Source organism: Odocoileus virginianus, chromosome 18 (assembly GCF_023699985.2).
Source record: "Odocoileus virginianus isolate 20LAN1187 ecotype Illinois chromosome 18, Ovbor_1.2, whole genome shotgun sequence".
In the NCBI taxonomy this organism is placed as follows: Eukaryota; Metazoa; Chordata; class Mammalia; order Artiodactyla; family Cervidae; genus Odocoileus; species Odocoileus virginianus.
In genome coordinates, this window is record NC_069691.1 from 24,273,222 (window position 1) to 24,287,004 (window position 13,783).

Here is a 13,783-nt window from a genome sequence, read left to right on the forward strand (position 1 = left end):
TCCGTGGAGCTGAACAGATTGAGGGGCGTGCAATCCTGACTGTTAATGTTTCCTCTTGTTTCAAGAAGGATCTGCTCCCAAAGCCTCCTGGAAGTGGACATCTTTGGGTAGTCTGAAAGCATAGCCAGAGTGCCTTTCACAAAAAGGTTCCTGTTTTTCTTTTAAAAGCTCACGTTAGCTTAAAAATACATGTTCAGTTTCAGTTCAGTCGCTCAGTCCCGTCAGACTCTTTGCGACCCCATGAACCGCAGCACGCCAGGCCTCCCTGTCCATCTTGAACTCCCGGAGTTTACCCAGACTCATGTCCATTGAATCGGTGATGCCATCCAACAATCTCATCCACTGTTGTCCACTTCTCCTCCTGCCTTCAATCTTTCCCAGCATCAGGGTCTTTTCAAATGAGTCAGCTCTTCGCATCAGGTGGCCAAAGTATTGGAGTTTCAGCTTCAACAACAGTCCTTCCAGTGAACACCCAGGACTGATCTCCTTTAGGATGGACTGGTTGGATCTCCTTGCAGTCCAAGAGACTCTCAAGAGTCTTCTCCAACATCGCAGTTCGAAAGCATCAGTTCTTTGGCACTCAGCTTTCTTTACAGTTCAACTCTCACATTCTACTCTCTGCATAACTACTGGAAAAACCATAGCCTTGACTAGACGGACCTTTGTTGACAAAGTAATGTCTCTGCTTTTTAATATGCTGTCTAGGTTGGTCATAACTTTCCTTCCAAGGAGTAAGCATCTGTTAATTTCATGGCTGCAATCCCCATCCACAGTGATTTTGGAGTCCCCAAAAATAAAGTCAGCCACTGTTTCCACTGTTTCCCCATCTATTTGCCATGAAGTGATGGGACCAGATGCCATGATCTTAGTTTTCTGAATGTTGAGCTTTAAGTCAACGTTTTCACTCTCCTCTTTCACTTTCATCAAGAGGCTCTTTAGTTCTTCTTCACTTTCTGCCATAAGGGTGGTGTCATCTGCACATCTCACGTTATTGATATTTCTCCCAGCAATCTTGATTCCAGCTTGTGCTTCATCCAGCCCAGCATTTCTCATGATGTATACTCTGCATATAAGTTAAATAAGCAGGGTGACAATATACAACCTTGACATACTCCTTTTCCTATTTGGAACCAGTCTATTGTTCCATGTCCAGTTTTAACTGTTGCTTCCTGACCTGCATACAGGTTTCTCAAGAGGCAGGTTAGGTGGTCTGGTATTGCCATCTCTTTCAGAATTTTCCACAGTTTATTGTGATCCACACAGTCAAAGCCTTTGGCATAGTCAATAAAGCAGAAATAGATGTTTTTCTGGAACTCTCTTGCTTTTTCAATGATCCAGCAGATGTTGGCAATTTGATCCCTGGTTCCTCTGCCTTTTCTAAAGACCAGCTTGAACATCTGGAAGTTCATGGTTCACATATTGCTGTAGCCTAGCTTGGAGAATTTTGACCATTACTTTACTAGCATGCGAGATGAATGCAATTGTGCGGTAATTTGGGCATTCTTTGGCATTGTCTTCCTTTGGGATTGGAATGAAAACTGGCCAGTTTCAGTCCTGTGGCCACTGCTGAGTTTCCCAAATTTGCTGGCATATTGAGTGCAGCGCTTTCACAGCATTATCTTTCAGGATTTGAAATATCTCAACTGGAATTCCATCACCTCCACAAGCTTTGTTTGTAGTGATGCTTTCTAAGGACCACCTGACTTCACATTCCAGGATGTCTGGCTCTAGGTGAGTGATCACACCATCATGATCATCTGGGTCATGAAGATATTTTTTGTACAGTTCTTCTGTGTATTCTTGCCACCTCTTCTTAATATCTTCTGCTTCTGTTAGGTCCATACCATTTCTGTCCTTTATTGGGCCCATCTTTGCATGAAATGTTCCGTTGATGTCTCTAGTTTTCCTGGAGAGATCTCTAGTCTTTTCCATTTTCCTCAATTTCTTTGCACTGATCACTGAGGAAGGCTTTCTTTTGTCTCCTTGCTATTCTTTGGAACTGTGCATTCAGTTGGGTATATCTTTCCTTTTCTCCTTTGCTTTTCACTTCTCTTCTTTTCACAGCTATTTGTAAGGGCTCCTCAGACAGCCATTTTGTTTTTTTACATTTATTTTTCTTGAGGATGGTCTTGATTCCTATCTCCTGTACAATGTCACGAACCTCTGTCCATAGTTCATTAGGCACTCTGTCTATCAGATCTAGTCCCTTAAATCTGTTTCTCACTTCCACTGTATAATTGTAAGGGATTTGATTTAGGTCATACCTAAATGGTCTAGTGATTTTTCCCCACTTTCTTCCATTTAAGTCTGAATTTGGCAATAAGGAGTTCATGATCTGAGCCATAGTCAGCTCCCAGTCTTGTTTTTGCTGACTGTATAGAGCACATGTTTAGTTGCTGTCTATTTCATAATGTATCTGTACTCCTTTTAATGCTGAAAACTTTTTTCCTCTAACTCTGACCGTGGCTTATTTGTGCCTGAGTATCCCTAGTGCACTTTCTGCCATGAACTCACCCAGATTCGCAAAACACAGCAGACAGTTGTAGGGATGTTGTGGTGACCTGTGATGTGATTTCTTGGCCGGGGCTGGGGTGGAGCAGGAATTATCATTTTCAAACTTGAGGAATGTGTCTAACAGAGAAATTGTTTTAGGTCACAAAGCAGCACTGCTTCCTTGTGAACAGCAGTGACAAGAGAATAATTCAAGTCCCTTCTCATCCTCAAAAGTCCTTGGAAAGGAAGCTCAAGCCCAGTGGGAAAATCTGTATTTAGCGAGTTTCTACTATTTTGCACGAAACATCCATATGCTTCTTAGTGTTGTTATCACTTTTGGTCCCTTTTACAAAGAGATAAATCACACAGTATGTTCTACAGGTTTCAAGTTTGCTAAAAACACAGTTTCACAGCTTTCCAGAATACTTTATTGTTTGGTATCTTCCAGGACTTTGTATTCACTAAGTATCTTACAGTTTCTTCCTTAATCATCACAGAATCCTTGAAGCAGTTTGGCCTGATATATTGCTGGTTCTGTTTTATGGATGAAGAACCTAAAGGGAAATGATGTTCAAAGTTACACACAAGGACCAAAGTTAGAACCCATAAGTCTCAATTACAAGTATATTCCATTGACTCTGGTTTCCTTCCTGCATTTCAACCTTGGGTTTTTCCATAACCTCTTTAAGTTAGGTCAAAAGGACAAGTCTATGTCTGATTCTACCTGACCTGTGTTCTAATAATGTCACTCAGTAGTCTTGTGACACAGGATGTCTTAAAACTCAATACAAGCCTCAATTTTCTTACCTGTAAAAGGGGGGAATTAAGCCTGTATTTCAAGTTGTGATTATATGTAACAAATGATCATTGTTGGAATTAAAAATCAACATAATTTCTCCAATTTTCTTATTCTTTCTTGTGATATAGCATAAACCCCTGAGGACACAGACTTCCACTTACAAACTGCTTTATAACAATGATTCTCAGCCTTAATTGAACTCAAGAATCAGTTGGGCAACATTTTGAAATTATCCATTTCTTCTTCTTTTTTCACTCCAGATTAATTAAATAGGAATAAATAAGAGGTGGTCTCAAAAATTATACTTTTAAAAATCTCCCCAGATGGATTCTATCATGCAGACTTCATGTAAAGTGAGTGATGACTTACAGAGCTGATTTTGACTTCCCTCTATTTTGTATACTAGTTTTAAAGTACTTATAAACTCTGGCATTTTATTATTAGCAATAGTAAATTATTTTGCACCTGATTGATAGGATAGTCTAACATGTCAGCTTAGTTAGAACTGTTAATTCCTGGATAGGGTAACTAATCCTAGATAGGGTTTGGGAAAGAATGGGTGGGGAGAAGGAGTTGATACAAAGTTAAGTATCTGGATGCATGGGATGGAATTAATGGAGATGGGGAATACAGCCAATAACATGATTTTGTAATGATGAAGCAGTGAACACCAGGCATAATCTGCTAGAAACTTTGAACTATATTTAAGAATCAAGACCCTAAAATCTTCAGAGTGTAGATATGAATCAGCATATAGCCTGAGTTTGCTCAATCTATTTAAGTCTATTCAGGAGAGTGCAGTAGTTAAGAAAGTAACTGGAGTCAGAGTCCCTGAGTTTGAGTTCTGTCAATACAATTTCCTAGCTTTGTGATCCTGAATGATGACTTAACATTTCTGTGCCTCAATTTCTATATCTGTCAAATGGGGGAAATTATAATATCCCAGGTTACTAGGATAATAGGTAACCTAGGATAATATCCTAGGTTTCCTAGGTTGCTTGGAGGAAAAAAAAATGAGCAAATTCTCTCCAAGTGCTTAGAACAGTTTCTGGCATATAATAAATAGTTAGTGCTATAATTATTTATTTATTACAGAGAGATTTAGTGTTGACTGTGCGCTAGGTACTGTATGAACAGTGCTGAGCAAAACACATTTATTTCCACCCTCATAGAGTTTAGAGAGGAATGATGAGATCTAAAATAAGAAATACTGACGGTAGTCATGATTGATTCTGAAGAGGGAAAAATGGGAGTCTCTTACTATACAGGGAGTTTTCTGATGAGTTAATGTGCTTAAATATATGCAAACAATTAATGTATATAAAGATGCATGTGTAGGGAGAGAGAAGTGCACATCATAAAGGCAGATGTATAAAGAAAATAGTCAAGGAAGCTAAAGACCAGAATGAGGTGAGAACTGCGAAACTTGCAAAAACAACTAATGGGGACATTTTCAGAGCAAAATAGGTGACTAAGTAAAATAAAAAACGAATACCAAAACCAGACAAAGATACCATAAGAAAACAAAAATATAGACCAATATTCCCAATAAATAGAGATAGAAAAATCCTCAACAAAATATTAGGAAATTGAATCCAGAAATACATTAAAAAGATATTATTCCCCATGATTAAGAAATGCAAGTATAGTTCACATTAAAAAAAAAGAAAAGATCTGTCAATGTAATGGACTGTGAAGGGACGAAACAAACCCAATCATCTCAATAGACATGGAGAAGCACTTGAAAAAATTCAGACCCTTCATGATAAAAATACCTAGCAAACTAAGAATGAAAAGTAATTTTCTTAGCATGATAAAGAGTGTCTATGAAAAATCCACAGTTGACATCATACTTACCTCATGCTCAGTGGTGAAAGACTAAAAAGGTTTCCCCTAAGCTCAGAAATAGCATCTTCTATTTGCTAGTTAACATTTCACTGGAAGTCCTAGCAAGGGCAGTAAAGCAGTAAAAAGAAATGAAAGACATTCAAATTAGAAAGGAGCAAGTATGACTTTCTCTATTTCCAGATGAAATGATTCTATGTATGAAAATCCCAAAGAAGTCACAAAACAACTGCTAAAGTCAATAAATGAATTTAGCAAAGTTCCGAGGTAGAATATAAACACACACAAAAACTTGGTTGTGCTTCTTTACACTAGAAAGGAACAATTCAAAAATGAAATTGAGAAAATAATTCCATTTATCATTGCATCCAAAATAATAAAACACCTAGAAATAAATTTAACCAAGAAAATGTAAAACTTACATGGTGAGAACTATAAAACATTACTGAAAGAAATTAAATAAGGCCTAATTAAATGGAAAGACATCCCATGTTCATGGATTGAAAGACATACTATTTACTATGTAAAATGGCAATACTCCCCCAGACAATCTACAGATTTAGTATAGTCCCTATCAAAATTCCAGTGCCCCCCCCTTTTTTTGATTAAAAGAGAAACCCAACTCTCATATTTATCTGGAATTACAAGGAGTTCTAAATAGCTAAAACAATACTGAAGAAGAAAAAGTTTGAGGACTCACACTTCTCAATTTTAAAATTTACTGCAAAGCTGAAATAATATCGTACTGACATATGGTAGATATTTGGACTGATGGAATACAATTATGAGTTAAGAAATTAGTTATCTATAGTCAGTTTATTTTTTATATGGGTGCTCAGTTCAGTCCAGTCACTCAGTCGTGTCCGACTCTTTGCGACCCCATGGCCTGCAGCACACCAGGCCTCCCTGTCCATCACCAACTCTCAGAGTTTACTCAAACTTATGTCCACTGAGTCAGTGATGCCATCCAACCATCTCATCCTCTGTTGTCCCCTTCTCCTCCCGCCTTCAATCTTTCCCAGCATCATGGTCTTTTCCAGTGAGTCAGTTCTTCACATCAGGTATATGGGTGCTAAGAACATTCAATAGGGAGAAAATAGTCTCTCCAACGAATGGTCCAGGGACAATTGGATAAGCATATAATAAAGAGTGAATTCGGAGCTTACTTCATTCCATTTGCAAAAAATCAACTCAGCATGGATCAACAATATAAGCATGAGAGAGGGAAGGACCAGATGCCTGCTTGGATATAGATAACGCAAGTTAATAAGGAGTGGTGAAAAGCCAGGTTTCTTCAGTTGTAAAGTATAAGACAGACATTTTAAAAAGAGAAATGGAGATCAGGTTGCTTAACTAGGTGATGATTCCCAACAGAATTTCCCAGTAGATACTATATAGGCAGTTTATAAGAGGTGACATATAGGAACCAACATGGACCCCCTAAGCAGAATTAACAAGTCAAACATGATTTACATTTTGCAAGTAGTTTACCAGGCCAGAAAATCAGGGGAATGCTATAGATCTGAGAAAGCTAAATTTATCAAGGCAGTAAAAAAGACTTATCTTTCTAATAAAGTGGAAAAAATATTTGATGTGGAATAATAGTAGGGTTAACTGATTTAACTGCTGGTAGAATAATTGTTAATTTAATTGTTTGTTGAATATTCAAGGAGTGTTGATTAATGGATGGGCACCCAACTGAAGGGAGACCTCAGTGATCATGTTCTGGGGCCCTATTCTATTGCTTATTCCAATTCAACTTATAATTTAAGTCCTAAGAGTATAGGATTCTAGTAAAAGACCTCATTGCAAGAATAAAAAGAGTTTTTAGTTCAGATTATAAAAACTAATCAACACAATTACAAATGGGAAAGGTTTACTCGATTGCCTTTCTTGTGAGAATGCTTTCATTCCTCCCATGTTCCATGAGTGTCCACTGTTTGCCAGGCACTCTGCTAGCTGGTCAGCAGGTAAAACTGTGGTTGCTCCAGGAATCTCAGCAGACTAGCCACCACAGAGCCCTCCCTGAAATCTTAGTGGTTCGTTTCTTGCCCAGGTTCCGTAACAAGGTAGGTCAACAGAGGCACTCTTTCAAGCAGGCTTTCAGGGAGCAGGGCTTTACCATCCCTGGAACCTCCAGTCTCCCTGCATCTGGCCAGCAGACAAGGGAGGAAAGAGCATATGGAGGACCACACCCCCTCCTGCCTTGCCACATCACTCTCTGTCACTTCTCACTACTAAGGAACCTGGGAAGTAGAGTCTCGCTGTGTGCCTAGGAGGAAAAGCGAAAAATCTGTTTGGGCAACAACTCGCCAGTCTCTACCACAGGGGAGAGACAGACACATAAAAAGACACATAAAACAACACAGTAAATAAAACTGGTATTAGAGATACAGACCCATTTTATTTACTGTGCTGTTTTATGTTGGTGTGCTTTCCCCCAGGGGATCTTCCCGACCCAAGGATCGAGACCAAATCTCCTGCATTGGCAGCTGGATTCCTTAACACTAGCGCTACCTGAGAAGCCTCATTTGAGATATATAGAAGGTGCTTACACACACACACACACACACACACACACACACACCCCATATATACACAAAAAGCCAATTGAAGCATTTTGGGCCAGAGTAATCAAAGAAGATATCCCTAAGGATATCTTATGGGAGCCAGTGGTGCATCTCTGAGGACAATTTTGAACTAACAGATAGGGGTTAGCCAGACAAAGAGGAGAGGGCATTAAAAGAGAGAAACTGAGAAAATGCGAACGAGGGAGAAAGACTGTGGAGGAACTCGGCCCGAGGGAGCTGGCAGCCTGCCTGGGCGTGGACAGTGGCTCCCTTGGGTCTCCGGTAATTCTCGGCATTTGAAGCAAATGGCTGCTTGAACAGGAAGGGGGCATACTCTTCTGCTCTGCAATCCAGTTCGCAGAGCTCCTGCTGGGGACAGCCACCAGAAAACGGGCCCTTTGGATGGTGCGTCTTGCCTTGTGGAGTGTCGCGGAACTGCTCCCACAGCCCTTCCCTGTGGGTGTCAGTGGCTGCCGTTCCACCAACCGAGGCCTGGAAGGCAGCTGCACACAAACCCACCATTATGTTCTGCTGAGAACAAGGTTTCAGTTTCCGCTCCCCCAGGAGAGATGTGGGCTCAGTTGAAAGCCATAGTATCTGTGAGAAAAGGGCATCTCAAAGCGGGTGAATCTATACTTACTTCAGGTCCAGGATTTCTTATTTTTGGAAACCCTCAAACTGATGACAGAAACTGAGATGAGACGACCCACAGGCCCCGAGAGAGCAAGCCAGGACTCGTGGAGTTCTGCCCAGTTAGAATGGCCCAGGCAGCTCTGCCCCAGGCCTAGGAGTCTTGCTGGGAAGCACAAAACTGAAAGCCATTTCCCTGTGCTCACACCCTCAGACAAAAGGAGACCAAGGCTAGTGCTATTTCCACACTAGGGTGGTCTCACTAGCAAGCAGTACCACTGGGACAGTCTCCGCAGCTCTTGGTTTTAAGGTCATTTCTTGGTCTCCTGCTCTTAGTCACTCAGCTGTTTGCTGGATAGAAAGGAATTTTAAAAACAGATAGGAGCTAGCCAGCCTCAAATTGTTTGCTTAGGCCTTAATTTCCAAATCCCACTGGTTCCCAAATGGAAAACCAAGGTCCTGGATGTCAAGGTGTATGCAGAACTTTCATGTCTCAAGGCCTGGAGTGGTGATTTTTGGCTCTATATGAAACAAAATATGAATGGTATTTTTATACAGAATGAAGACCACAAGATTAGAGGCTTAAAACAAAAATTAAACATCACATGTGCAGACCTTTTCAAGACCCATAGTCCCACTTTTTGTTCCTGTGCCCTGACAAAGGAGGCAGAGAATAGTGGAAAAGGCACATATCTCGATGTCAGGGTGATGTATGTTCAAATCCAGGTCTTTTGAACTGTATGACTTTGGACAGGTGGCTGAATTTCTCTCCATTTTGATTTCCTGTCTATAAAATGGCAATGAGAACACCTACCTCATTGTAGCACTAACTGTGAATACTGATAAAACAGCTCTGCTTCAGGAATGGCATACCGTAATTCTCAATGAAAAATTATTCTGCCCTTTTGTTCTCCTGGTAAACTTTCAATGTCCTCTATTGCACCAGTTGTGGGAAACTCCCAAATCTCTGTCTCTTGATGGGATCTCAGACTCAATAGATCCAAAAATGAAATTGTTTCCTTTACTTCTAAACCAGCGCTCCCTCTCAATATCCGTCTGTAAATGGTGTCACCATTGTCTCAATTAATTAGACTCACTTTTATTCTCCCTCTTCACTCACCAAGACCTGTTCGATTTTCCTCTCTAGTGTCCGCAATAGCCTCATTACACCTTGTAAATCCATACTTTTAAAGTTATGGAAACATTACAAATGTCATAGAAGTCACTGAAGTGTTTAGAATAGAATCCTGACCTGGTGAAGTCAGTGTTTAAAGATTTTTTTTTCTCCTCCAGTGTGCTGCCTTTAGAGGTGTGACTGTGAACTGCTAAAGAGATGAGAATCAGATTGAAAGAGAGAATCAAACAGAAACAAAGCCAGGCAAATGGAAAAATGATAACAAGGAAATTTACTGTTCTAGTGGAAGTTGAAGGTTTGGATGGCTTCGGACTTGTCAATCCAATGGTTCTGAGCTATCTTTCAGTAAAGTTGCACCCTGCCCTTTGCTCTGAGCCTTTTGCCTACTGAGCTAAGGATCATTAATTTATTTTCGTCTGCCACCCCATTTAATATTCGAGAATGTCAAAGTCCAGAGCAGTAACAGGACTTGTCCAAAGTTCCTCAGTAAGTCAGTCAATGACACTATTTGCCCTGTGTGTCCTGTCCTCGGAACTTTGCTCCCTGCAAGCCAATCTAAAATAAACCAGATGTCTTACACCTTAGTACCTTTTGAGTACAAATGCTGACCCACCAACATTAATGCCCAAATTTATATAACCTATCTCCCCACCTGAATAAATTGTAGGACCTTAGCTGACATCCCTCGGAAGATTCTATTGGTTATTTCTAAGAGAACCAAGGGAAGAGTCAGCTTACATAAATGCAAGGACAGTTCCACTCATGTCCATGTTAGATTGTGTCAAACTGCCTGCCAGGCATTTCAGAGAATCATGGACCTTGTGCCACTGCTAAGTGATGCCTTTCCTCCTGCTGGTTCCCAGGACTCAGAAATTCACTGCTGGTCTTCCCAAGCCCGCCAACAGTGGAGTATGGATGGTGGGGAGAAATTCCCTGTTCACAACTCAGTTTCAAATTTGCTATACCTAGGCCATGAAGCAATACTACTTGTGCCTGAGGTCTTACACGTTTCCCAAGGGCTTTCAGTTTCTGGGCTAGTTCCTCCTCCTCCTTTTCCCAGTTGAAATAAACAAGCAATCTACCAAAGAAGCAAATGCTAGTTCCCTAGGAAGGACAGATACCATTTGTCCCTTCTGTTGACACCACTACTCCTCCATGCTCTTCAAAAAAACAAAAACCCACAAATCTTTTCTCTTTTTTCCCAAATATGTACTTAGGCAGAGGGGTGTTCCCAAGTGTACTTGGTATGTGTCTGTGATGCTTAGCTCCAACTCAGACAGAATTCCTATTCATTCTGCAAAACTTCTGTGTGAAAGCAAAGATGTGTATTTGTGGGCTAGTATTTGTCATTTTTTCTCAATACTTAGACAAATTCCTACCTTATATACAGGAGAGGTTCAGTGAAGACTTGCCTTTTAGGAAAGGTCTCCTGATGGCACCAACCTTGCAGATATGTCATTATCTTTGGTATTCTGATTCCATAGAGACCAATCATGTATACAATAGCAAAACTGTGAGCCTACACTTTGACCAAGAGATCTATATTTGAGAAGGCCTGTTGGGATGGGAAATCATGTGTAGGAGATGTTGTGTGATTTATAGTAAGTATATATTTGGTCTTTGTCTTGTCCCCATTTCTGGCACAGAGTTCTTAAGATCATTGGAATTTCCAGTGTTGAGAGTGATAAATGTACCTTTTGTTATGTTGGTGAAGTAACTTTTAGAGAGCACCTAAGCGTGGGAGCTGGTGGTCCCTGTGTGTGTGTGTGTGTGCGTGCTAAGTCACTTCAGTTGTGTCTGACTCTTTGTGACCCTGTGGACTGTATCCTGGCAGGCTTCTCTGTCTATTGGATTCTCCAGGCAGGAATACTGGAGTGGGTTACCATTTCCTCCTCCAGGGGATCTTCCCGACCCAAGGATCGAATGTGTGTCTCTTATGTCTTCTGCCTCGGCAGGTGGGTTCTTTACCAGTAGCACCACTTGGGAAGTCCCAACCATATGATTAGAGGGTTGGAACTTTCTCTTTCTATGTCCTGACCTCCAGGAAGAGGAAAGAGGCTGGAGATGGAGTTCCGTCAACCAATGGCCTGTGGTTTAATCAACCATGCTTACGGTTGCAAGAGGACTTGGAACTAGCATTCTGAATTGGAGAGGGTCACTGGAACCTCCAATTTGTAGCTGGTCAGACAGAAGCACAGGTAACAATCTGGGCTTGGAACTAACATCTAAAGTGTGTGTGTGTGTGTGTTGAGGGAGGGCAGTCCTGTGGGATTGAGCCCTTAAGCTGTGGGATCTGATGCTCTCTCTGGGTTGGTAACATCATAACTGAGTTGAATTATAGTACACCAGCTGGTGTGCCGATAATTGCTTGTTGGTGTGGGGAACTCCCTCCCCCACATGGGTTAGAATTCGGATCGGAACAATTTTAGGTACCCTTAGTATTTAGTATTAAGGTGTACCCTTAATACTCAGCTCAGGCAGTACTTCCTCCAGGAAGCCTGCCCTGATCTCCCAGTATAAATTAGGTGGCCTCCACAGCATTGCACTGCAGTCTTAACTTGTCTTCATCATAGTCCTTAAAATTCTGTGCCATGATTTTTGCTTAATTACATATTATCTTCCCCTGGACTATGAGCTTTTGTGGGTAAGAAAAGAGTCTACTTGCCTTTGTTAATTCAGAGTCTAATATGAGACTTGCCACTTGAGGAATTTGATGGCTTTCCATTGCTATTATAAAAAATTAAAATTAAAACCCTCAACATGGGTTATAAATTCCCTAACCTCTTTTTCCCTGCCTGCTTCACCAACTTTCTCTTTGCTCATTTTTCAAAACTCAAGTATAGTGGCTTCCTTGATTATGCCCTAGTCATTCCAGCAAAAGCGTGTTTTCCCAATATGGTCTCCACCATCTAAGATCTCAGCTCATATTGCAGTTTCCCAGGAAAGCCTTATTGGACACCCCTCATTCCACCATTGCTTCTGATCTCCCTTCATTCCTGGTCCAAATTAGTTTCCTTTGTTGCAAGAGCTCAGAGAACCATGTTCTGTTCCCTCCAGTCACACAGTTTGGGTTTCTGCATTCCACTGGTAGGCTTTAATGATGTTTTCCTCTCCCTCTGATCATTCAATTTTAATTCCCCCAAAAGAGAGTATTCCCAGTATATATATTCCATGTGATCAGCACCATGCCTGGGTGTATAGAATGTACCATGTTAGTACCATGCAGTGGAAGAAATGTTTGATGAATGAGTGAATGAATGAATTAGTAAATTCAGATTAAGTATATTAAGGCTGTAAAGGCAGAAAGAGGAGTTAGAGATCAAAATACAGTGAATTTTACCCTACCATTTCACTAAATCCAGATAACTGACCTTTTGATGAGCACCAAAAGCAAATTTGCTTAGTTATTACAGGTTCACCGTGAAAACATTTATGAAATGTATTTTCTAGAATGAGAAAATAAAACTCAGGTTAATTTTTAAATTAATAGCATGACTAAGGCAAGGACCTAATATAGTTATTATCTATATATAAATGTATTCAAAAAGTGCACAGGTAGAATTAATGGTGTGTTCATTATTTGCAAATGCTGCCTATGGATACACGCAGATAATATGAAAGAACATTTAATTGGATATAATTTAACTACTAAGATACTTAAAGTAATGATACTTTTAAGAATAAAGTCACAGAGGAATATGAGGAGCCAATTCAAAGAACATACAACTCAGTGATTATATTGGCAGAACTAATGCTTATAATTAAAATAGAATACTAGTATTTTATACAACAAAGACCCCTATTTTCTGAAGGAAGCTAATAATTTGCTAGAAAGAACAACATAAATTTCAGTGTCAGAAAAACCCAGGTTTGAATCCTGATTCCACTACTCACTGGCTGTATGAATTTGAGCAAGACAACTATATTGGGTTCTTTTCTTTGAAATTTAGAAGCTCTCCCTCTGCTTCAAGGATTTTGCCTTTGTTCTTTCCCTACCCTTATGTGTGGCTGGCTCCTTCTCATCTTTCAGATTTCAAATCATACGTTCTTTGCAAGGAGAGGCTGATTTGGGCCATGTTCCTTGGGCAGCAGATTCTGATGCACAGGTGTGTGTACAGAAAGTTGATCGGGAACACCCTTAGGAATGATACCTGGGAAGGGGTTGAGGGAAGCCGAATTGGACAGAGAGAGAAGCTGAGATGTGATGCAGTCATGCATCATGAGTCATGCAGCCTCAGCCAAACCCACTGGGAGTTCTGGAGCTGGGAATGGCACTTCAGAATTGCACTGTATCAAGGCAAAGAGGCTGGG